This window comes from Aquarana catesbeiana, linkage group LG03 (genome assembly GCF_042186555.1).
Source record: "Aquarana catesbeiana isolate 2022-GZ linkage group LG03, ASM4218655v1, whole genome shotgun sequence".
Lineage (NCBI taxonomy): Eukaryota > Metazoa > Chordata > Amphibia > Anura > Ranidae > Aquarana > Aquarana catesbeiana.
The window spans coordinates 464,772,090-464,794,645 of record NC_133326.1 but is presented as its reverse complement, the minus strand read 5'-3'; the positions used below and the strand labels follow the sequence as shown (position 1 = coordinate 464,794,645).

Here is a 22,556-nt window from a genome sequence, read left to right as displayed (position 1 = left end):
CATGTCTTGTACTTAGTTTGACCACCTGGCCTCATTTATATAACTTTTCTACTTCCTAACAAAGGTGTCTTCAGGTCATTAATTAACAGGTGCATAGCAGTTAACTTGTGTTGAGAAATAGCGGAGCTGATAATAAAACAATAACCATTTTATATCATGCGATTTATCAAGATGTTCACTTTAACAGTAAAATTTTAGTTTTGGATGACGCTTTAAGAACGGTCAACATTAATAAAAACATTAAAAAGAATTTCATTTTATTGCTTGTAAAATTATTGTGCCTACACCATACACATTTTCACAATTAATTTAACATCCATGATGTCCATGCTGGCCCTAGTCTATCAGTGTTATTATAATACTTTATGTCCAGTCTACAATGTTCTTTTCCTATACACAGTATTTGCATTTTTATGACTAGATGAAATGGAAAGTGTTTAAGTGAAAGGAAATATGATTAGTTGACTGTAACGTGGGAGAACATCTGAAAGTTATTTCTGAACATGCATTTAAAAAGGAACTCCTCCTCACCCATTTATTTTCACCAACCTTATCCTCCTACACTTTTCAATTGTCATAAAATCTGAATTGGCTAACTCGTTGAGAAAACTTACATCCAAACTGCTTTCTATATGTAGAAAATGTTCTAGCATCTGCCATTATAGGTGCAATTTTATTCCACCTGCAACACAATGATGTACAGTATTATGTACTTGTTCATATTTCTTCTGATCTTCCATAGTTTAAAGCTCCATTTCACAGCTTTTTATAGATACACAACCTTTGCTTTTGGTGGCTGGGAATTGTGGTTCCAAAGCTGTGTGAAACTCACTACATTATAACAGCTGCTGGTGGTTAGAGCACACTTATGGGATTTTGTAGACATTAAGGCAAAAAGAAATGAAAGACTGCTTCTTTTGCTATTCTCTTGCTTGCTACTAATGATGTGGAGCTCGCCAACACAAGTGTACATGTTAAAACAGGTGCGGACTGGTGTTGTGTAGCAGCTGTGAGGAGCAGGTAAAACACAAGGCATGGTTTACTTTTTCCCCATACCACCTAGAGGTTATCAGACTCCTAGATGTAAAGCAAACTGACATTTCACCTTGAGGTAGAGTTCTTAACTGATAGAGGTAGATAGAGGTAGAGTTCTAAACAGATGGGCACCAGTTGGTTAGAGTTAGATTACTACAGCAAGCTCAGGAACAGGGTTAGATGGTTTAGGTGAAAATGGCAGACTCCAGGAAAAATCTTAACTCATGTTCTTTACAGGTAAAAGAACCTTTAAAGTAGTTGTAAACCCTTACAATCCACTTTTAACTATAATAAGGCTTACCTGTAGCTACCCCAGATATCTCCTAAACCTGCATGGTCTAGGAGATATCCCCTGTATCAGCATGTGCAGACATCATCGGCACATGCGTACTGAAGCAACGGCACATCCGTGCCGTTGCTTCAGCTAGTGTGCCGTTACCGCAGGAGTGATGTCATGATTGGCTAGAGCCCGCAATACCCGGAAATAACTCCGGGAGAGCGATGTCGCTGGCAAGAGCAGTGTACTGGGACCGCTGCGAGGGCTTTAATCTAAAGTGAGTATTTCATAATAAGCTATGCCTTTGTCTTGATGTTTTTTGTTTTTTTTTAGTGGGTTTACAACCACTTTAAGACAGACTGGCATCCTGTGATTCTCAAGCATTCGACTGTACAGCAGATGAAGTACGGACTCCCTGGTTGGGGCACCAAATGCCATGTGAGGTCCTGGCCAACATTTTTGTTTCTCGTGCACCTTCAATGGAAACTTCTCCCTGGTTCTCCTCCCCAGGTTTGGACTCACTCCTTCTGGCAAACCCAGGTGAGGCTAACTCAAGTTCTAACTCTGGCCCACTAGTACAGCTCTACAGAAACGTCAGCACTGAAATCATTTTCTCTATGACAGTATTGTTTAGTTACAGATATTTAGACACAGTTTACAGCTAATTACTGTAAATTAGTCCTGCATTCACTAATTAAAAATACTTGTGAACTGAAGATCTGAGGCTTTTAATTAAAAGTTTAATATTATTGCTTGATGCAGCTGAGTGAACAAAAGCAGCACTGAACTACAGTTGTTGGTGTGAAGAGACAAATTTATTTTGGGAAAAGAGGATTAGGACTGAATCCTTCATTTACAGAGCAAAACCGCATCAGTCCATTGGGAGGACTGGTTCTGGAAACAAAGTTATCTAGGCTGTCTTTAACACAGGATTAGGTAAACAATAGGGGAAAACCACATCAGATTTTCTCTTTAGTTCGGAATAAACAGCCATTAACCATCAACCCTTTAAGTGTGAGGTGGTAGCTGGATGACTGGGGAGGCACAAGGATGTGTATTGTAGAAAGGGCAAGGCTGTGCTCTAGGGAAGATAATGAATATAATGATATGGTAATGAAGTTTTTGTTGGCCCAAGTGAGGAAAGAGGGTAAAAAAAATAAAAAAAAATAAAATTGTGAAATCATTCTTCCTCCTATCTTGGTTTTACGGTTAAACTAGAACTTCAGACCCCCCCACCCCCCAAATAGTTTACAAAGACAAAATGTGAATACTTACATTTTAGTATTTCAATGCTGCCACATCTGTTTAATGCCATGCATAGGGCTGGATTTCTGCGTAGCCAACATAGATCATGGACTTGGGGCAGGGCTGTCACATCATACTGCTGTACATAATACACACATGTATTATAAACTTTTTTTTATATTGCCACTTTCAGTGCAATTCAGCCACCTTGTTGCTGATTTTGCCATTTTTATTGCTTAATTTCTGGGTCTGTATACACATAGTACTCTGGAAAACCATTTATGCACCACCTATAACAGGGAAGACTCTGGGAAGGCAAGCTGTCTCTCCAACACCCTGCTTGGTATGACATGGTCTATGACAACTGATCCGGTTAGTGTGATATGTATTGTGCAGAGTATTGCAATTAAGCGCTGGAAGCTTCTTGGATACAGCAAACGACTTTACTTTTATGGAGAAATATATTACATGTCTTACAACATGGAGAAACATGAACAGGAAGCAGGAATATACATAGTACATTGAGCATAGACAGAACGTACATCCTGTGACTACATTACCATAGAATAACACACTATAACATTGCAGTGCCTATATATATATATATATATATATATATATATATATATATATATATATATATATATATATTGCATATTATAGAAAGCTACATGCTGTTGCTTCTTTCAACAATATGAAGCATATCCAGATGGCTAGGGGTGGTAGCAAAGGCATCACATTTGGCCCTGTGAAGTATAAAATCTTCCCAGAGAGGATACCAGTATAAAGAGCTCAGCATATTAAGGTTTATTTTTTGTTTGTAGCAATTAAAGCGGATAGGGGTTTAACACTTTCCAAAGCTGAAAAAAAATTTAAAAGTTTTGACTGGAGACTCTCCAGCATTTAACCAAAAACTGGAATAGGATTTTTGACAGACTTATCCTTCAACACTGATAAATTTCAGAAAAACTTCAACTAATTGTTTTTGTTATCCTTATTCATTTAAAGCGGAGTTACACCTAAAAATGGAACTTCTGCTTTAAGTACTGGTGACCCCTTGACATGCCACATTTGGCATGTCAATTTCTTAGGGGTGGCGCGGGTACCTAGTTTTTACAGGTACCCAGCTGCTTCTTCCTCCCCTGGCGCCGGAAGGAAGTTCACCTCTCCCCCCTCCCTCCCCGCAATCTTATGGGACAAGTCACAGGTCCTAGAAGATTGCCCGGCCATTCACAGCGTGGCTCATGCATGCGCAGTGCACGCCCGGCTGTGAAGCCACAGCCGGGCGCACACAGTTACAATGCCAACGCTGCAGAGAGGAGGGGGAGAGGAGCAAGGCTTCGTCCCGCATCGCTGGACCATGGGACAGGTGAGTGCCTGTTTATTAAAAGTCAGCAGCTACACTTTTTGTAGCTGCTGACTTTTAAATGGGTGTAACTCCGCTTTAACTCTCAAGTAAATTGAATATTTGTAATTGCAGTAGGACTTGGTAGGCCATTAACTGAAGGAAGCTTTGTGGCTGGATTTACAATATTATATTGCGGGTATGTGATGTCATTTTTTTCTTTTTTTTTTTTTTTTTTAATGGCACCCCAATACACCTATAAAATCACACCTGTGCTATTGCACACTGCAAAGCACTGTAACACTACCATGTGTTATGGTGCCTGAGTTGCTAAAAAATATGTATGCACTTTTTTTTGTGCATTCAGACTTTGGGTTGTTTCCATGCCTTAGCTATGGTCAGTTTGGCACCTAGAAGTATGAAATGGATCAATTTGAGGGTGGGAATTTGGGAATCTTTGGAAGGCCTGAGTTCAGGAGAGCGATTGCTGGGGTTCTTGGGAGCTGATAATTTGTCACTTTTTGGATCAAGGTGAAAATCTTGTTCCAGAACGACCCAATTCTGGGGCATTCCCATCAAATGTAGGCCATTGAACCTATGAGTTGGCATTCACGATTACATTGAGGGTTTGCTAAGGGAAAAGTGGTAGCCAGCTTTGAGGGGGTAAAGTACAACCTGGTCATTACTTTAAGGCTAGCTTCAATCAAGGAGATGTTCCTAATATCTTTATAGGACCTAGAGAAGTAGGTCTGCCACCTCTCCAAATCCCAATGAATTTGGAGGTCGTTTTCCCAAGCCAACATATAGGGTGATTTGCAAGACGGGTGAGCAAGCAACTGGTAGATAATGGAGATTCCCCCCCTCTAGTCAGTTTACTTTACCATATCTTATGAGGAAAGTGTTGGATTTGTTGGAATCGGAATTGCTCCGAGGTCGGAAGTTCAAGCTTTTGAACACAGTAGCTCTGGGAAATTGGTCCCGAGCGAGTGAAAAAATGGCCAATTCGATACAACCCCTTGTCCAGCCACTATTTAAAAGTTTTAATGTCTAAACCGGGGGTAAAGTCTGGATTGTGAAAGATATGTGCAAGGGGCCGGCACTCTTGGGTCAGTGAGGTCTCAGATCTCATTTTGTCCCAGAGAGTCAAGGTTTGTGATAGGATGAGCAATAGTATTGGGAGACAGTCTTTGGGGATAGTCTAATAGATAGTCTAAGGTGTAGGTGGGGACTGCCTGTCTCTCTATTTGCACCCAGTCCGGTTTTTCAAGTTTGGAGTAAACGGTAGCTATTTGAGCTATTCTTGCTGCTTGAAAATACTAACAAAGGCAGGGAAGGCCCAGTCCACCCCTTGTCCTATGCTGAAATAGGGTTTTTTGGGATAGCTTGTGACCTGAACCTCCCCAGATGAATTTATTGACTTTTCTATGGAAAGATTTTAAATGATCCTTCCTAATATTTATTGGGAGGGATCTGAATAGGTAAAGAAGTCTGGGGAGAATTGTCATTTTTATGGAGTGTATTCTGCCTAGCCAGGAGAGCTCCCCCTTAGCCTAGTTTTTCAGGTCAGATTCTAGTTTCTGGTACATGAGTGGGAAGTTCAACGAGTACAAATTTTCTATTTTGGGAGAGTGATCCCCGAGTACTTAATAGAGGAGTTGCTCCATTCCAACTCGAATGAGCTTTTCAATGATGCTACCATCTCTGGTTTAAGGGAAATGCCTAGAGCTTGGGATTTAGAGTAGTTTATCCGGAGACCAGAGATAGCTGCAAAATCGTGTAATAGTTTGCAGAGATTGGGAAGGGTTGTGGTCAGTGAGGTAATTAATAAAAGAATATCGTCAGCAAATAATCCACATTTATGGGTTTGGGAGCCACAAGTTACCCCTTGGATATTGGGGTTGGAACGTATAGTGATTGCAAGGGATTCGATAGCAATAGCAAAAATTAAGGGGGACAGTGGGCAACCCTGTCTAGTGCTATAGCTATACTGAAGGGTTTTGAGCAATGTCCCTGGAGGCGTATCAGTGCCTTCGGGGAGGAGTAGAGGGCATGGAGAATCCCCATGAAGTGCTTGCCAAATCCCCTGCGCTCCATGAGGGTGAAACCATAAGGCCAGGCAACCGAGTCAAAAGCCTTATGCGAAATCCAAAGAGAGTAGCATTCTTGTGTGGGGCCTTTATCCCAGTTAAACTGAAGTAGGGAGATGATGTCTATTGCCCTTCTGATCTGGTCTGGCCCTTGTCTACCTGGGCTAAATCCCACTTGGTACTTGGACATATCGGCTTATGAAGGATGCTAGGTGATTGGCAAGAATTTTTGATAGGATCTTCAGATCGTTGTTAATAGGGGAGATGGGTCTATAATTCCTCACTTCTTCGTTTTTATCAGGTTTGGGCATTACTGTTATGTAGGCAGTGTTGAGCTGAGGGTCTAATGCCGCGTACACATGACCGGACTTTCCGGCAGAAAAGGTCAGACAGACCTAGAAATAGAACATGTTTCAAATCTTTCCGACGGACTCAATTCCTATCAGGAAAACCATTTGTCTGTATGCTAGTCCGACAAGCCAAAAAAAGACGCAAGGGCAGCTATTGGCTACTGGCTATTGAACTTCCTTTTTCTAGTCCCATTGTACGTCATCACATTCTAAACAAATGGACTTTGGTGTGATCGTGTGTAGGCAAGTCCGTTTCAGCAGAACTCCATCATACTCTACTCTGACGGAAAGTCCGGTCGTGTGTACGTGGCATATGGGGTGCCTTGGGTTTTAGCGTTGAAAATGTATGCCACATAGCGGGCGAGAGTGCCGTATTATAAGGCAAAAGGCTTATAATAGTCTTTCAGTACCCTATCAGGTCCAGGTGCTGATCCCTTTAGTTCTTTTATGACCTCCAGTATCTCCTCAACCAAAAAGGCTGCTCCTAACAAATTTTTGTGTTCGGTAGATAAAGTAGGGAAGGGAAGGTCGTTCAGAAAGTTAGAAATTACTGGACCCTTGTCTATGGAGGTTGAGCTGTAGAGCTTAGTGTAGAAGTCATGAAAGGCCTCCAATATTTTATTTGGATTTGCTGTAGGAGGTTGTCCTGCTACCCTAATTTTGGGGAGGGTGCGAGTGCGTTACCGAGGTGAAAATTTTGAGGCTAACATGGAGTCAATTTTGTCTGAGAGTAGAATTTGGCCCCACTCCAGCGAATGTTTTTCTCCGCTTTCGCTGTAAGAGCTAGATTAAGCTCTAGCCTGGCTGCGTCTAACTGTTTTATTGAGGCATTTGTTGGGTTTTTCTTATGTTCGGTCTTTAGGGTTGCAAAGGACTTTTCTAATTTAACAATGTCCATCTGCCGCTCTCTCTTAATTTGAGTTGCCATTTGGATTATTTTGCCTCTTATGGTCACCTTGTGGGCTGCCCATAAGGTCTCTGGGGAGATACTGTCCACTTCATTCAATGGAAAATATTACTTTAAGGAGTTATCTATTTTCTTGGTTCTAATGGGGTCACTGAGAATCGACACATTTAGTCGCCAGTGCCATAATCGTTGTTTTGTGCGGGTGTTATGTAGGGAGAGTGTTACCATTGAGTGATCTGACCAGACAGTATCTTTTATGGTAGATTTTTGGGCGGTTGGAATGAGACTTGGGGATACTAGGATATGGTCGATCCTGGCATACAATTGGTGGGGGCAGGAAAAGGGAGTGTAGTCTCGTTTAGAGGGGTTCAGTTCCCTCCAAATGTCTACAAGGCCTTGTGTGTTAAGGAATCTGGCTAGTTTAAGATTCACCTTTGTAGGGTGGGTTAACTGCGCTGTAAGGGGTTTGGACCTGTCTAGCCCCTGGTCGAAAACAATGTTTGAGTCCCCCCCAAAGATGACCGTGCCCTCCAGGAGGGGGTTTAGGGTTTTGAAGAGAGACTGGAAGAATTTTGTTTGCACTTTTAATAGGGGCATAGTAGGATACTATGGAGTATAAATGACCCTCCATAGTGTCCTTTACTAGGAGAAATCTCCCATTCGGGTCTCTGTAGTCCGCGATCCGTGAGAATTTACTGTGCTTGGAAAATAGAATTCCCACCCCCTTGGTCTTATTTACTGCATTCGCCAAGTAAAATATTGGGTAATAGGAGTGGAGGAATGTGGGATTGTATCGGGCCTGGATGTGTGTCTCTTGGAGCACAACTATGTCTAGTTTGAGAGAGTGATAGTTTTCAAAGACTTTCCTCCTTTTCAGAGGGTAATTTAGACCCTGAGCATTATGAGTAGCGATCCTCAAATTAGTCTTTGGGAGGTTTAAGTTAGCCATGAGAACAGAGGGGTGGAATACCGTCAACACTACTGTCACTTACCCACTTCCGTCTTCTCCCGTTTGAAATAGATCTGTGTTTAGGAACAGTTTTGATCCGGAACTTAAAACAGGGCACAGGCCTCAACCTGGAAATTGGCTAGAAAAAGAAATAATTAGAAAAGGGGAAAAAGAGTCATAAAGACACAACAGGGAAAAGCGTCTTCTAGGAAGACTAAATCGGGTTTGGTGTAGGACACTCCTACCCAAAAAAATCATCCGCCGCATGAAGAGGGCTGACTACCCATCCCATAGAAACAGGAAAGCTGCTACTATGGAATAGGTGGAGGCGCAAGGGGGTCACCCTGAACCCCGACGTCAGTGTGAAACATTATTAAAAAAATAACATAACTAGAAATACAAAAAAATAGGGTAAATAAGATCCCCAAGACCATAACTGGGGTGTCTCTCTCCCCTCCCCAGATGGGAGGGAGGGCCCCCTCAAAGTGCACAAAACGTGCTTAAGGCACTGCGATTACTCGTTTAAGACCATGAGTGCATGTAGAGTTACTTTTCCTAGGGCCACGGGAAAACCTGGACTTCCTGGCGCCCCCGGAGCCTTTCTCAAGAGGGGAGTGTCCGTGGGAAGATCTCCAGACATCTCGTTGTCTAGTGCCATGGAGAGAGCATATAGTCACGGAAAACACTTAGGTTTAGATTAGGGAGTAAGGAAGAACTCATTGTCTTGTCTTATGACTTGCTTGTAACAAACTGGAGGACATCTTGAAGTGCAAAAAGGGAAAAAACAATTTGGCCGCATCGGTTAGGAGCGGATGGCTCCAACAACTGGTTGAACCACCTCCGTGGGATAAGGAAAGAAAGTGAGAGTAGGGCATTTGTAGATCTGAGTTGCAGTCTTATGGAGGACTATTATCTCTAGATATTTTGGTCTTTCCTTTGTTCCAGAGGGGGGAGACCGGGATTGCTGGGGGAGGGCGCTTGGAGGAGCCCATAGAAGAATTGGTAAAGTTAATGGTTGCTTCCAGTGAGATGAGCTTGAGGTTCAGGAGGATCTTTTCACCTTCCGACAGGTTTGTAAAGGAGCGTGTCTTGCCCTTCAGCGTGAATTTCACAGCAAATGGGAAGGCCCACCAATATTTAATCTCCTGTTGTGCGAGGACTGTCAGGAGCGGTTTGAGAGCTCTCCTCTTTTGAAATGTAGAGGGAGACAAGTCTGCAAAAATTTGTATTTGATGACCCTGGCATGCCATCTTTGGCTTGGAGCGTGATTGACACATGACTTTATGGCGTAGAAGTGTGGTTTCACGATTATGTCTGGGGAAGGCCAGCCATCTTTGAGTGATCAAATTGCGGCTCGAGATTGCGTCTTGCGACCAGTCCTGATGTCCAGGGGAGTGCTCGGGAGTCTCAGGGGCTAGGATGCCCTGTTGTCGTCGATCCTGGGTGAATGTGAGTGGTGCTATGAACGGCGCTGGTCCGGGTGATGCGGAGCCCCAGGCAGCTATCTTGGCGCTCCCACACACGCGCTCAAACACGTCTGCTTTTTAATGTACCACAATGCACCAAAAAATGCAAACCAAAAAGATGCACTAAAATGATGTTTATTGCGGTGCATTGGCAACCCATTTAAAATAATTCGGCTGCTTTACCGTAATGCACGTTACCTTGCATGCAGTAACAATGTGAATCTGGCCTCAGACTGCATAGTGCAACGGAATGTGTTATTAGTGCTAATTGACTGGATTTATTCACTGCAACAGCTTCTATTTTATTATAATATCCTATTTTTAATTGTCATTTTATCTAGATTAAAGATTAGACATCAGACCGCAGATCCCTGATGTACTACAGTTTTCATTCTGCCATCCATCCACCTAAGTAATAAAACACCACTGAGTCAAGTGGCCCAGGCAATTAATAGTACATCAAAATAAACATTTGAGCAGCCTTGAAGCATGTATCACATTCATCCCGCTAAGATTACAGGTACTTTTTTCATGTGCAAGAAAAAACAACGCTGCTAGAAAATATGTAACTTGCTACCATGATCTCAAGGGAAACAGCAGCATTTTGATTGAATTCATTCAAGTTCTCTGTTATTATCGAGCCTTTCTGACAGCAGAGGACAAACTGCTATTCAACAGGCAAGCTGCAACGTGCCAGTGATTCAGGAAGGAAAGGGGGGGGAAAGATCAAGAGGCCCACAGGAATATATTTTCTCAGTATCACAAAACATTGATTCTTTGAATGGCTTTGCAATTTAATATTTTGCAGCTTCTGCCGATAAACGTGAAATATTAGGCTTTGATGAAGCTTATTTACTTCTAGCAATAGAATATGTGTCAGGCATGAAAAATAAGAAATATTATCACTGCCTGTTTAGCGTTTTTTTTTTCCTATGCTGGCATCTCAAGCAGTACATTAAAATGCAGCAACGTTATCCATAAAATATACATTCTACATTCCGGGGTAGATTTTAGTTTGCTTTCTGTGAAGCACATGGCATTTTCTGCAATAAAAAAAACATATAATCATCATCCTCATCTACAGCATGGGGGATAAATCTAACCCCGCAAAATGTAGCGTTCGATGGATAAGCCTGTTTAAATTGACTTCAGTCTTGCAATGAAGAGAGAGTTGAACCTGAGTATTATAAAATTTAATGCAAAACCTATACTTATATACCTCAAGGTACAGTGTATACCTGCACTTAACATTTGCATTTGTGTCTGCGGTCTGTGAAAAATGACAATATGATGGGTTAACGTTTCTGAATATGACTTATGGTTAGAGACCTCATCCCTTTAAAACCGAACACATATTAATTACACAGGTTCTGAGGCAGATTAAGGTGGTAATTAAACTTATCCGCATTAAATTAGCCTCATAACCTGTGTAATTAATATGTGTTCGGGTTTAAAGGGATGAGGTGGCAACTCTACTAGGGTTGCCACCTCATCCCTTTAAGCCCGAATACATATTACCGTATATACTCGAGTATAAGCCGAGTTTTCCAGCACTTTTTTTGTGCTAAAAGTGCACCCCTCGGCTTATACTCGAGTACCACAACATATCCAAAGCTGGGGTTCCTACCACCAAGTTTACCCGCGATACAGGGCCCCAAAGCCCCAAAAATAACTTTTGCGCAAATCAATCAATATACGCGTATTGCGATTTTTATTACCAAAAATATGTAGAATACATATCGCCTAAACTGAGAAAAAAAATTAGCTTTTTTTAAAAAAAATTGGGGCTATTTATTATAGCAAAAAATTGTGTTTTTTTCAAAATTGTCGCTCTTTTTTTGTTTATAGCGCAAAAAATAAAAACCACAGAGGTGATCAAATACCACCAAAAGAAAGCTCTATTTGTGGGAAAAAAAGGGACATAAATTTTGTTTGGGTACAGCATCGCACGACCGCACAATTGTCAGTTAAAACGACGCAGTGCTGTATCGCAGAAAATGCTCTGGTCATTGAGTAGCCAAATCTTCCAGGGCTGAAGTGGTTAAACTCACTTGTTGCCTTATCTGCATTTAATTAGCCCCAGAACCTGTGTAATTCATATGTGTTCGGGTTTAAAGGGATGAGGTGGCAACCCTATATGTCACCCATAGCACCAATTATTGGTTAATAAGATACTGTAGTTTGTCAATTATCAAACGAAGGCCTCTATTGGCTTTATTTGAGGGGGATATAAATATAGGAATAAGAACATGGGTTTAGAAGTAAATGCAATATAGGTGTTAATGCCAGGAAACCATACAATTTGTTTAGTTACTTTTTTTGTCATCATTTAATACTCATTAGTAAAAAGATAAAAAATACTTTGCTTTAATACTTGTCAAAATTTATAGTACATTTTTTTAATTATTTTAAAGGAGACCTAAGAGGAGATTAGGAAAAGCCCTCACTCTTTACACCCCGTTGTCCGATCTCTGCACTCTTCCTTTATTTTTAAAGAGCTCCAGAAATATATCTACAATCTCACCCCTCCTACATGTTCTGGAGTTACTTTGCATCATTGAAGGAAGCCAGGTAGGCAGATATAACATAAGGTGGGGAATTTAACACCGATTTCCGAGATATTAGGGAGTGAAAGAGTTATTTGTATAATGAAGTATACTGTTTTTGCTCAAGGTGCTTGAGAATGTCTAACAACCTTTTGCGTTTTCTTTCTCTACTTTTCAGCTAGAGAGAAAGTAAAGCCTCCTCTTGTACCAGTAAAGTGTATCTATTGCCATGCCCTGCTGAGCACTCTGGAGGATTTCTTCAATACAATCATCAACAACATCTCACCTGCTGCTCAATGAGAGAGAGAAGAGCAAGGGAGATGCAGCAGTTGAAATTAATCACTTCCGACGACCCCCTAGAGACAGCAGCTTGAGAATAGGTGCTCACCTCTTCTCATAGAAGAATCATCACCAGTGCAACACTTTTCCTTTACACCTTACCAACTACTTATTCTGCAGGGAGTTTGGCACTTGAATCTATGGGCTGTTGAAATGTTTTTTTTTTTTATTTTTATTTTTTTATGTGAACCTTTTGAAAAATGTTGTGCACAGTTTGATGAATTAAACATAGGTTTCAAAACAACCAATAGACATGAATGGTAATGTAGGTTAGTTTACCATTTCATGACCAGGAGTCATGGGATTAGGAGAGGCAAATAGGCTGCTCACTTTGCAAGAAAATCTTCATTTAGCCATGTGCATACAGTGAAAATTCAATTGGCAAAGAACACCTGCAAGAAAAAAAATGCCTGCTCATGATTGGATGATGGGAGTTGAGCAGAGCTTCACTTCATTTAGGGATAAGGGAAAATTAATTGTAAAGCAAACAGTCTGTTTGCCTTATGTAAATCAACCCCTTTGTCTTGTATTGAGGCAACCAGAAAGCTTTGTAGGAAAATGGCCAGAACAGTCTTAGTGGTTAGCACTCCTGTCTTTCAGCACTAGGGTTCTCAAATCGAATCCCAACCAGGACACCGCTTGCATGGAGTTCGCATGTTCTCCTTATGCTTGTATTGTGATTCCCTCCAAGTACCCTGGTTTCCTCCCACACTCAAAAAAAAAAAAAATGCTGGTAGGTAATTAGCTCCAGTCTAAATAGGTTCTAGTATATGTTTGTACACATGAGGTAGTGGGATTTGGGACCTTGGAGTCCTTGAGGACAGGGACTCACCGATCTTGATAAGTTTGCATTAGCCACCAGCAATCCCTATATCTTATAATATGGTGTAGCAACATCTGACACTCCAGAGGCAGGGGCAGGCTAGCATTTCACCCCAGTGCTAAGAAAGGTTGGAAGACCAATAGACACTGGACGCCAGTCATTTTTGCTTTTTTTTACAGATTTTTTGCAGAACAATCAAAAAGTGAGTGTTAGGGGTCCCAGATGCCAAGCAAATTACTTACAGGCTCCCCAGATCCAGATTTAGCTTCACAGTGCCAGAATCTTTAAGCTGATCTGGCAACACTGTAGTAGCATTTTAGCTGGTTCACAGACTCTGCTGTCTGTTTCCCAGGCTCAGTGGGTCCTCCAAGCAGGTCACCAAGCTCTTCTGAGAAACCAGCCTTCTTCCTGGCTTTCGCCAGCAAGGGTTCTCCCCTAAATCTCCCCCTTGGCACAAAATCCTCCACAACCAGGCAGGACAGTTCCAGGACCACTTCAGGCCTAGTTCCAACATTCAGCACGTTAGGCCCCACATAGGCTATGGGGGCCTAATAACTGAGCTAAATCCAGCAGCACCTGCCTAGGTCTCAGCCCAGGGGAAGAGAGAGATCACAAGGCTTGTCTCAAATATTTATATTCTCCCCCAGCATGTACCAGTGGCCATGAATCTCCTCCTTGTTATGAAATCTCCCACTATTGTCAGTGGTACCAGTGACGCCTACTGGCAACAGTGAGAAATCACAACCCAACTTGAGCTTAGGGAAAGACCAAGTGAAAAACTATACTAACAGGCTGGGCTAACTACCACCCAGTCCACAACTAAATTTAACTTGTAGCCCTTGTTCAGGACAGGGTGGCCAAACTGACAAACATGGTGTTGGGTAATGTTCAAACCAAATGTGTTGTCCATGTTTAATTAGAGGAAGTTATTTTTGAGTTATCTGGCACAAGTCTGATAAATCTCATGCAAATCTCATGCACGCAGGTACATAAAAGGGTACAACATAAAATTCTAGCTTTTTTTCCCCATGCCCAGGAAGCTCAGGTGCTGCATATAGCTGCCTATAGATATGAATGGCTGTATGCAGCCATATGTTTTTGCAGACACATTCTATTTATAAGGTCCCATGCACATGGGTGCATTTCAGGTGTAAAATATAAAATGATGACTTTTTTCTGTGCCTGGTGAAGCCTGGTGATACTAAACACATACTGTTTAATTTACATTATCCCTTCTATTTCTGTATGTGGATGATGGCACTCCAATTTTAATAAAAAAAAAAAAAAAAAAAAAAACATCCAAGTACCTTTTTCCTAATCGATATACAGCTGTTACATGACCCAGATCTTTCCCAGCCTGTCTGCAGGGAAACATAAGCAGGAAGAGCTTCTAGTCCTAAAGTTACAGCCTTTGTAACACAGAGTAAAAGTAAATAAATAATATCAAACTGTTTTAAATTGTCATAAAAATATATATTTGGGCGGATTTCTGCCAGTCACATTCCATGCCACAACTCTCCAGCCTGTGTTTTAGAATAAGAGGGAGGCGATTCCTCCATTAATCTACATGTAATATCCCGCCTTCATCGTGTTTAGCTGGTTCGTGGACATGAAGGTGGGAGGGAGTGGGTTCTCATTTACCACTATGTATACGCCCACATGTGTGACTCTATAGTCACATGGGCTGCTCAGATGTAGGAGGAAATGCTCAGCATAGGAACTCACTAAAAACTGGGCATGTGCAGAGTTGCCACCACAGCTGCAAAATCCCTAGCTGAATTGGGGACATGGACAGAAGTTAGAGACAGAGCGGCAGGATCAACCATACTACACTTTTTTGCATACTAAGGAAAACAAATCTCATAGTGACTGAGTGAGTATGAACAGCATGTAATGCAGCATTTATTGATTTTTTTTTTATGATGTGGGTTTAGTGACACTTTAAATTCTCATAAATAATTTGGCAGCTTACCAGTATCTACGCAGAAACTGAGGAGTGCTGAATGGCTAATTTTTCACACAGTACATTTTCTTCTACACCTTTTAAGGCATTCTACCCTCTTCTGAATGTCTTTCTCCTGACAGGTGGAAAGCACCATCATCAAAGCCACCTAAAAACACGTTTTTCAAATGTGTTTAAGCGTGTCAAGCATTTGGGCATTCATTCATTTTATTGGCCAAAATATTAATTTATTCTGGTCACTAAAACGAATGAATGCTCACTTTGTTAAAAAAAAAAGTAAATGAATGCTCAAGCACTTAACATGCACACGTTAACATGTACTGAACATGCCCAAATGCTCCTGTCCTAAACGCAATTTTGGTGCATTTAGATTTCTGCCTCTAAATGCCACTGACTGTAAAAGCCTATGTGTGCATGGACATAAAAGCTAACAGAGGGGTGTTTAGGGGCAGAAAAAAAATGTCAAATGCCTGCCCCTAAACACCTGTGAATTGTGCATTTGACAGTTTGCATGAGGCCTAAGACACATCCGCCATTTACACTGATTTATGCATCAGGCAAAAGTTTTGGACACACCTGGGACAAACATGGCAGAAAAATTGGCCAGAATTATAAACAGAATCAATAGTACAGAAACCACTAGTCTTCACTGAAGACCAGCCATTTCCTGACAATAAAATATAACAAAATTGAATTTACTGCTTTAAAAATATGACCTTTACTAGTGTAGCTTTAAACTCTTTGTTAGAGTACATCTAAATTAGAGAATATTTAGGTTGCAAAAGCACTGTGTATCATAACTATATGCAACTTTCTTAATAAAAAAGCATTTTGATATTCTTTAATCTTTGCTTGCAACTTCGTGTTGCTGATCTCCTCTGGTTTCCTTCAGCCAGTTCCCATTTACATGCATGAGCTCCAGCAGCGGATGCACAATGTGTGTGAGCATGTGACAGTGTGACAACACAGGAGCACAAATTTAAAACTGCTATCACCTCATAGACCCAAACAAGGACCTGCATGGTAGATTTACTAGGTATTATTTTAATAAATCTGCCTATTAAAAAAAAGGACTGAAAACACCATTTAATTACTTAAGCTTATTTGACATTTTAGTTATGTGACCTTCAGATTTAAATTCGAGGTAAACACAATATGTGCCCTTTAGACAGTTCAGAACTACTGCCATTATTTTATTTCTAAAAATACAATAATGCATATTTTAGGGAATAAAAAAATAAATATGATATTTGCAAATAAGATATTTATGATATACTGTGTAACTTGATGCAATGCACCAAAATATTATGTTAGATTATATGCTGCTCCCTATAAAATACAGGTGCCTGGTATATAGCACAGTTATTTATATCATCCAACACTGTTCTACAATTCGCTCGCTGCACTTCATATTCCCAATGGTTTGCGTGGGAATAAAACATCTTATGTTACAGCCTTCTGCATACATTTGCTATACCAAGAATAAATGATGAGCAATTAAAGGGAAATACTTTAAACTGAGGGTTTTAAAGCATTTTAATTTGACAGATTATTGAACACGCATCAAAATGAAACACTCCACTTCTAATCCTCATTCTGAATTTTGACCTTGAGGCAAAGCGTACGCTCTTATCTATCCAGTGAACTAATGTAATGGATGGTCCTTTTACTTAGATTTTTTATAAACAAAATTGTGCTCAGTTGCTTGACTGTCAAGCAGCCATGGTAGTTATTGATTGCTTGACTTACAAGCGTGCAAAAAAAGAGCGCAAGTGTGATCAATCATGCTCATTGCTTAGGTGTACATCAGCCTATACAATATATATCAGATTGATTAGGGTAAGCAAAAGTGTAAGGTTTTAGGAACAATGTTCCTTTTAGTGATGAGGTTTCGGTTTGCCGCTATCATGGGTTTGCAGCAAATTCTGTTTGTTTAAGGTTTGTAGTCCCAGAGAATTAATGTGGCAATTTGCCAGAGCGCATTCTTTGTAACCAGAATTCACTGCCTGGTCTTTAAACTTAGTTGGCTTAGTAGGGGGCTTTTGTATAATCCAGCTCCCTCACTAATCAAACATGAGGTCACAGCAGCCATATTTACAATGTGCTTTGACTGTACAAGGGAAAAGGGTTGCTGATAAAGTACATAGGGAGGTTTTACTGTAAGGCTTGTAGGCACTGGTAGGTCTGTTAAAGTAGATGTAAACGCTTACCAAATGTCATTTAGGAAGCAAAATGTGGTGCATCTTGGAGAATTTTGGGGTGTAGAGAGGTAAAGATTTTTATTCTATTTCATCCTTACTTACATCTTAAATGGAAATAAAAGCTAAAAAAAAAAGGATATATGGCATATACAATTGCTACACAAACCATATTGTAATTTAATGTAGTTGATAAATTACCTTTCCTTATTAATCTGCAGCTGCTGTCATTGGAAAATTCAATGTGATATGGCAATCTGGAGGCCTCCTGTACACGGTGGCTGTCTACAATAGAAAATATAGTTTTGGTAAAGATACTCTGCAAGGGTTGAAAAGGAATGCAGACAATGCAGATTTTATCATCAGAACAGAACAGTTCAGCTGTTGGTTATAATGAGCCAGTCACTTCCATTCAGAATCAGTATCCAAAGGACATTGTGGAACAGACTGCTTATTCTTCAGAGCAGGCAAAAGGTTTCACTCTTTTTAAAATCCCTCACGTGTACATTTATTACCCAGAGGGGTTGTTTTCTTCCCAACAAAAGTCGAGCTCCTTTTTAACGTTGCCGATTTCCTTCAGCTTTTTTATAGTCTGTCACGGTCCACATGCACTACAGCGATAACCGGCTGCATAATCTTTTTTCCATAGGGTATTTTTCCTAATTATTGCTATTTTTCTTTTTTTTTGCAGCTTTTTTTGTTTAAGGCAGTCCAGGAAAATAGAAAGTCCACTTTATTGACCCTGCCCCCCCCCCCCCACCCCACCCCACATCCTACTAAAATAAAAATGAAATAATGAAAAGTTTAACTAGTTAAGCTTATTGCATGCTGGAAGACAATCAGCCGACCAACTCCTGATCAGCGCTCTCAGCCAATGGCAGAGAGCGCTGATCGGAGTTATCTGGTGGGGGGCTGTCCAGCTCAGCAGGGGAGGTCGCTGGACTAACCTCGCATGGTGAGTGCAGTGGCACCCAACTGGAGCTGTTAACCCAAAGGGTTGCACGAAAAAAGAAAAAACTGTAGTGGGCACCAGGCTTAAGGAGCATTCTTCACACTAATGTATCATTAATTGTAGATATAGTACTTTTTATCAGGGATTGCCTGAGATTGGAAAGTTATTTCAAGGCTTCCTCTGTGTTGAAATGGTTGAGAAAGGCTGCTTTACAGCCTGCAAAAGCAATTCATGGTTTGCAGAAAACAGACATTTATATTTCCATGGCCAAAAAAGCCTGAAGTGTTTTTTGATATGAGGCCGTTCAGTCCACAATACTAAAAGTTATACTTTCAGCTGCACCTTATACATTCCTTCCCTCTAGTTCATCAATTCTGAGTGGGGAAGTTTTTTTTTTTTTTTTAGGTAGAAAAAGTTTTAAACTGGATGCACCTTGCCCAAATATGACCTGTGTCCCTAAAAGTTTTAGATTTATAACATTTTGTCAAATGCCAAAGCTGCCAAAATGTTGGCCCAAGCCCAATTAAACGTGTTTGAAATGAACAAGAGGAAGGAAAAAAATAACACTCAGGTATAAAAATTCAAATACACACAAAAGATAAATAATTCAGACAATCATTTCATACCTTTAAGTATTGCAAATGTTTTACACTGGAACAGGTACTGGAAAACATATTAACAAGAATCAGTCTACAGCTACACGGATTAGCATTTTACCAGAGCTTTGTTCCGACCGAAATATCTAAATTTGATATACTGTCACAAGAGCTCAGAAAATGAAAAGGGTTACATTAGGCTTTGTAAATCAGAACCTTAACATCTCTTCTGAAGCATGTTTGCACAAATCGCTCTGCTGACACTTTTTTTTTTCATTTCACTTAACATTTAAAACATTCCTTCAAATTCATTTCATTTTCTGCATCTCATCTCTCTGTAGAGTGTTTTCGTCAACAGAACAAGATCCTTCAGATTGCAGTGATTGGTTTTCTTTGCCTGGCATTAACCACAAGTGGTGTAGCAACAAACAGACCGTAATGTATTTTTTTTATGTTATTTTTTGGCTGTTACGAAAATAATTTGACTTTATGTTATAGTTGTACATGAAATTAAATAAGTCAGTATTGCGAAAATTTGCTGTACATAGATAAAGTAGATAAAGTACCTAATTTATTAGGTTGTGTTTACTTTGATACATGTTCAGCTTTTCTCCTATAGATTTCTATCCTTTACCACTATATTGCTTGCAAAAAACTGGTTGTACTTCTACATAATAATAGTAATAATTGTAGTATAATGTGGCATGTCACTGCAAATGTGTAGGTTTTCCAGCAACGGAGCAACTTGAAATGGCATGGGTAGCAGTAGGTATCCTTAATGTTACCTGGAAAGGTAAATACCTATACTTCAGTTTAAAGATAGGGACAGTGTTGCTTCAAAAAAAAATCTTTTGTCATAACATTCATCTCAACATATACTAGATCATCCCATACAATTATATGCGCAATTAATTATATTTATGCTATTTCCCTTGTGTAGACATCCAAATGCACTGAGACTGATGCTTGTCACAGCCATCTTGAAAGTGAAGTCAGCAGCCCTAGCAGACCATGAAAGGTCACTCAAGTGACACTGTATAGTATTCATTTTTGCTCCTCCAGATTGCTACATAAAAAGGTTATTGCATTGTATTATCCACTATTTACACTATACAATAATCTTTAATTATAACTTTAGATCTACTTTGTGTATCCTTAAGCATAATGCATACTATTATATTTTGTTAATTTTCCTTCTTATAATATTGCATTTATAGTATGAAGTGACTATATTGTTCATTGATCACCATCTCTGTTGCTGAAAAATATAGTAAATTCTTTAAGACAATGTCTTTTAAAACAACCCATTCAGTTTAAAATAGAAAATGAAAGGCAAAACATGTGTTAAAAAACATTATAAAATACCAATTTTTTGTTATATTGTTTTATAAGTGACCACACACCCTTGGGGCTCCTATCATCTTCGGTTCCGAAGATACGGGGCTCCTTGCACAGCCTGTCAGAAGCTATATACAGAGTGGCCAGTTTAAATTACAAGCTGGCACACTCTGTTTGCAGCAGACAGAGGATGAGCTCACAGTGCCTCTCCTCACTTCTGGTCAGTGGTACTGAGCTCAATGGATAGCTTGGAGCCTTGGACCAATGGTAAAGCACCATTGGCCAAGCTGTCCAATAAAAATGCTGCAATGGAGGCTGGCCTCACACTGCAGTGTCATAGAAGGGGGCATGGGTCTAAAAGACACATGCTCCCTTCCAGCTCGGGCCCTCTTAACTACAAGGAAAAACATGTGTTTATGGGTATAAGATTTACCCACAATCCCATGTTTTTCTCAAACAGTTAAGAGGGAGAATGAGAATCTGCTGCTGCTGAAAAGGTACAAGCTAAATCATATATTATAATAATGCTATATGTTATAAGATAATAATTTATTATTTATATATTTACTGTGAAATGAAAACTTCAATAATTTGTCCGTTAAGCCACCTGCTTGAGTAGTTTTTGAAAATATAGTAAATTACCTTAAAAATAATATATAATAATTTGTATATTTCTTACTTATGGTAATTAACCCCTTGCCACCCAGGCCAATTCTGACACTTCTATCCTACATGTAAAAATCTTTTTTTTTCTAGAAAATTACTCAAAACCCTCAAACATTATATATATTATTTTAGCAGACACCCTAGGGAATAAAATGGCGGTCATTGCAACTTTTTATGTTACACAATATTTGTGCAGCAATTTTTCAAACGCGTTTTTTCTGGAAATAAACTCTTTTTTTTTCTTTTTTTTATTCATAAAACAAACACTAAAGTTAGCTCATTTTTTTTGTGTAATGTGAAATATGAGGTTATGCTAAGTAAATAGATATTCCACATGTCACACTTTAAAACTGTGCACACTTGTGGAATGGCGCCAAACTTCAGTACTTAAGAATCTCCATAGACAACGCTTTAAAATGTTTTAGAGGTTACATGTTTAGAGTTACAGAGGAGGTCTAGTGCTAGAATTATTGCTCTCGCTCGAACGTTCGCGCCGTATGTAACCTGTGTGTATCAGTGCCACTGCACATCCCTGCCTAATTATGCCTATGGAACCGTTCAAATCAGTGCGACTCCAATTTGCACCAATTTAAAAAAGGTTCCTGCACAACTTTTGGCGATATCATGTGCGAGTAGCATTGACATCTGTGCACATAAAATCACACTGACCGGTGGCTTTACGCTGAAGTAGCACAATTTCAAAACCACATTCAGTGTGAACGGGGGCCAAGCTCCTTATGCAGCTGAAAAAAGAGAGATGGGGGAGGAGAAAAAGCAGTACACCAAACTTCCCAGTGAATGACTGTACAGAGGGTGTTCCTTGTCATTTCCTTCAATTTTTTTTTGTTATGGGGTCAGCAGCAGCATCAGTCTCCCTTTGCTTGTGGAGCACTGCATACTATAGTGTGGGAGTCATTCATTTTAGAAGACACCAAAATTATACGCTGACTTGCATGTGCAAACAGGCAACTTTAATGTAGAAGAGACATGGCATTTCTCTTCTGTATTTAAAAGCCTGCCTGTTCAAACTTTTTTTTTTTTGTAAAGTTCCACTTTAATGGGATATACAGTATATTATGTTTTGGAGCACTGTTTAAAGGTAGTTTCACTTGTTACTGAACACGCATGTCAACTTGTTAAGACTTTTGACATAAATGGCTTTACACCACTTCTAATATAAGACAGGCTCTGAAATATTTTTTTTAATTTCAATCTCTAATGTACATTAAGGGTCAAGACCTAATTTCTGACTTATCAGCATGCTTGTCTCTCTGTATGCTGGCTGCAGAAATAAAGATTGCTAAAGACATTTATTTTCACTCTTGTTTGAATATTTCTTTTGACATTATGTAGGGAGGTGATGTGAGGACCAGATGTGATAGGCCAGCAGAGAAAATACTTTAGATATCCCCAGAAAAGAAGGGGGCAAGGATGAGCAAGAGGGGAGGAACTAGGAAATTGACTCTTCCTAAAG

At 40.0% G+C, this 22,556-nt stretch overlaps 1 long non-coding RNA gene across 3 annotated transcripts in view; it reads right to left on the bottom strand.

Moving 5' to 3' along the window:
- Window positions 1-22,556, bottom strand: part of LOC141132456 (uncharacterized) — a 431,887-nt gene that overhangs the window by 206,319 nt on the left and 203,012 nt on the right. For all 3 annotated transcript variants that reach the window (XR_012242906.1, XR_012242907.1, XR_012242908.1), the window contains exon 3: window positions 17,732-17,815. This is a non-coding gene — a long non-coding RNA (uncharacterized lncRNA). The remainder of the gene's footprint in view (window positions 1-17,731; window positions 17,816-22,556) is intronic.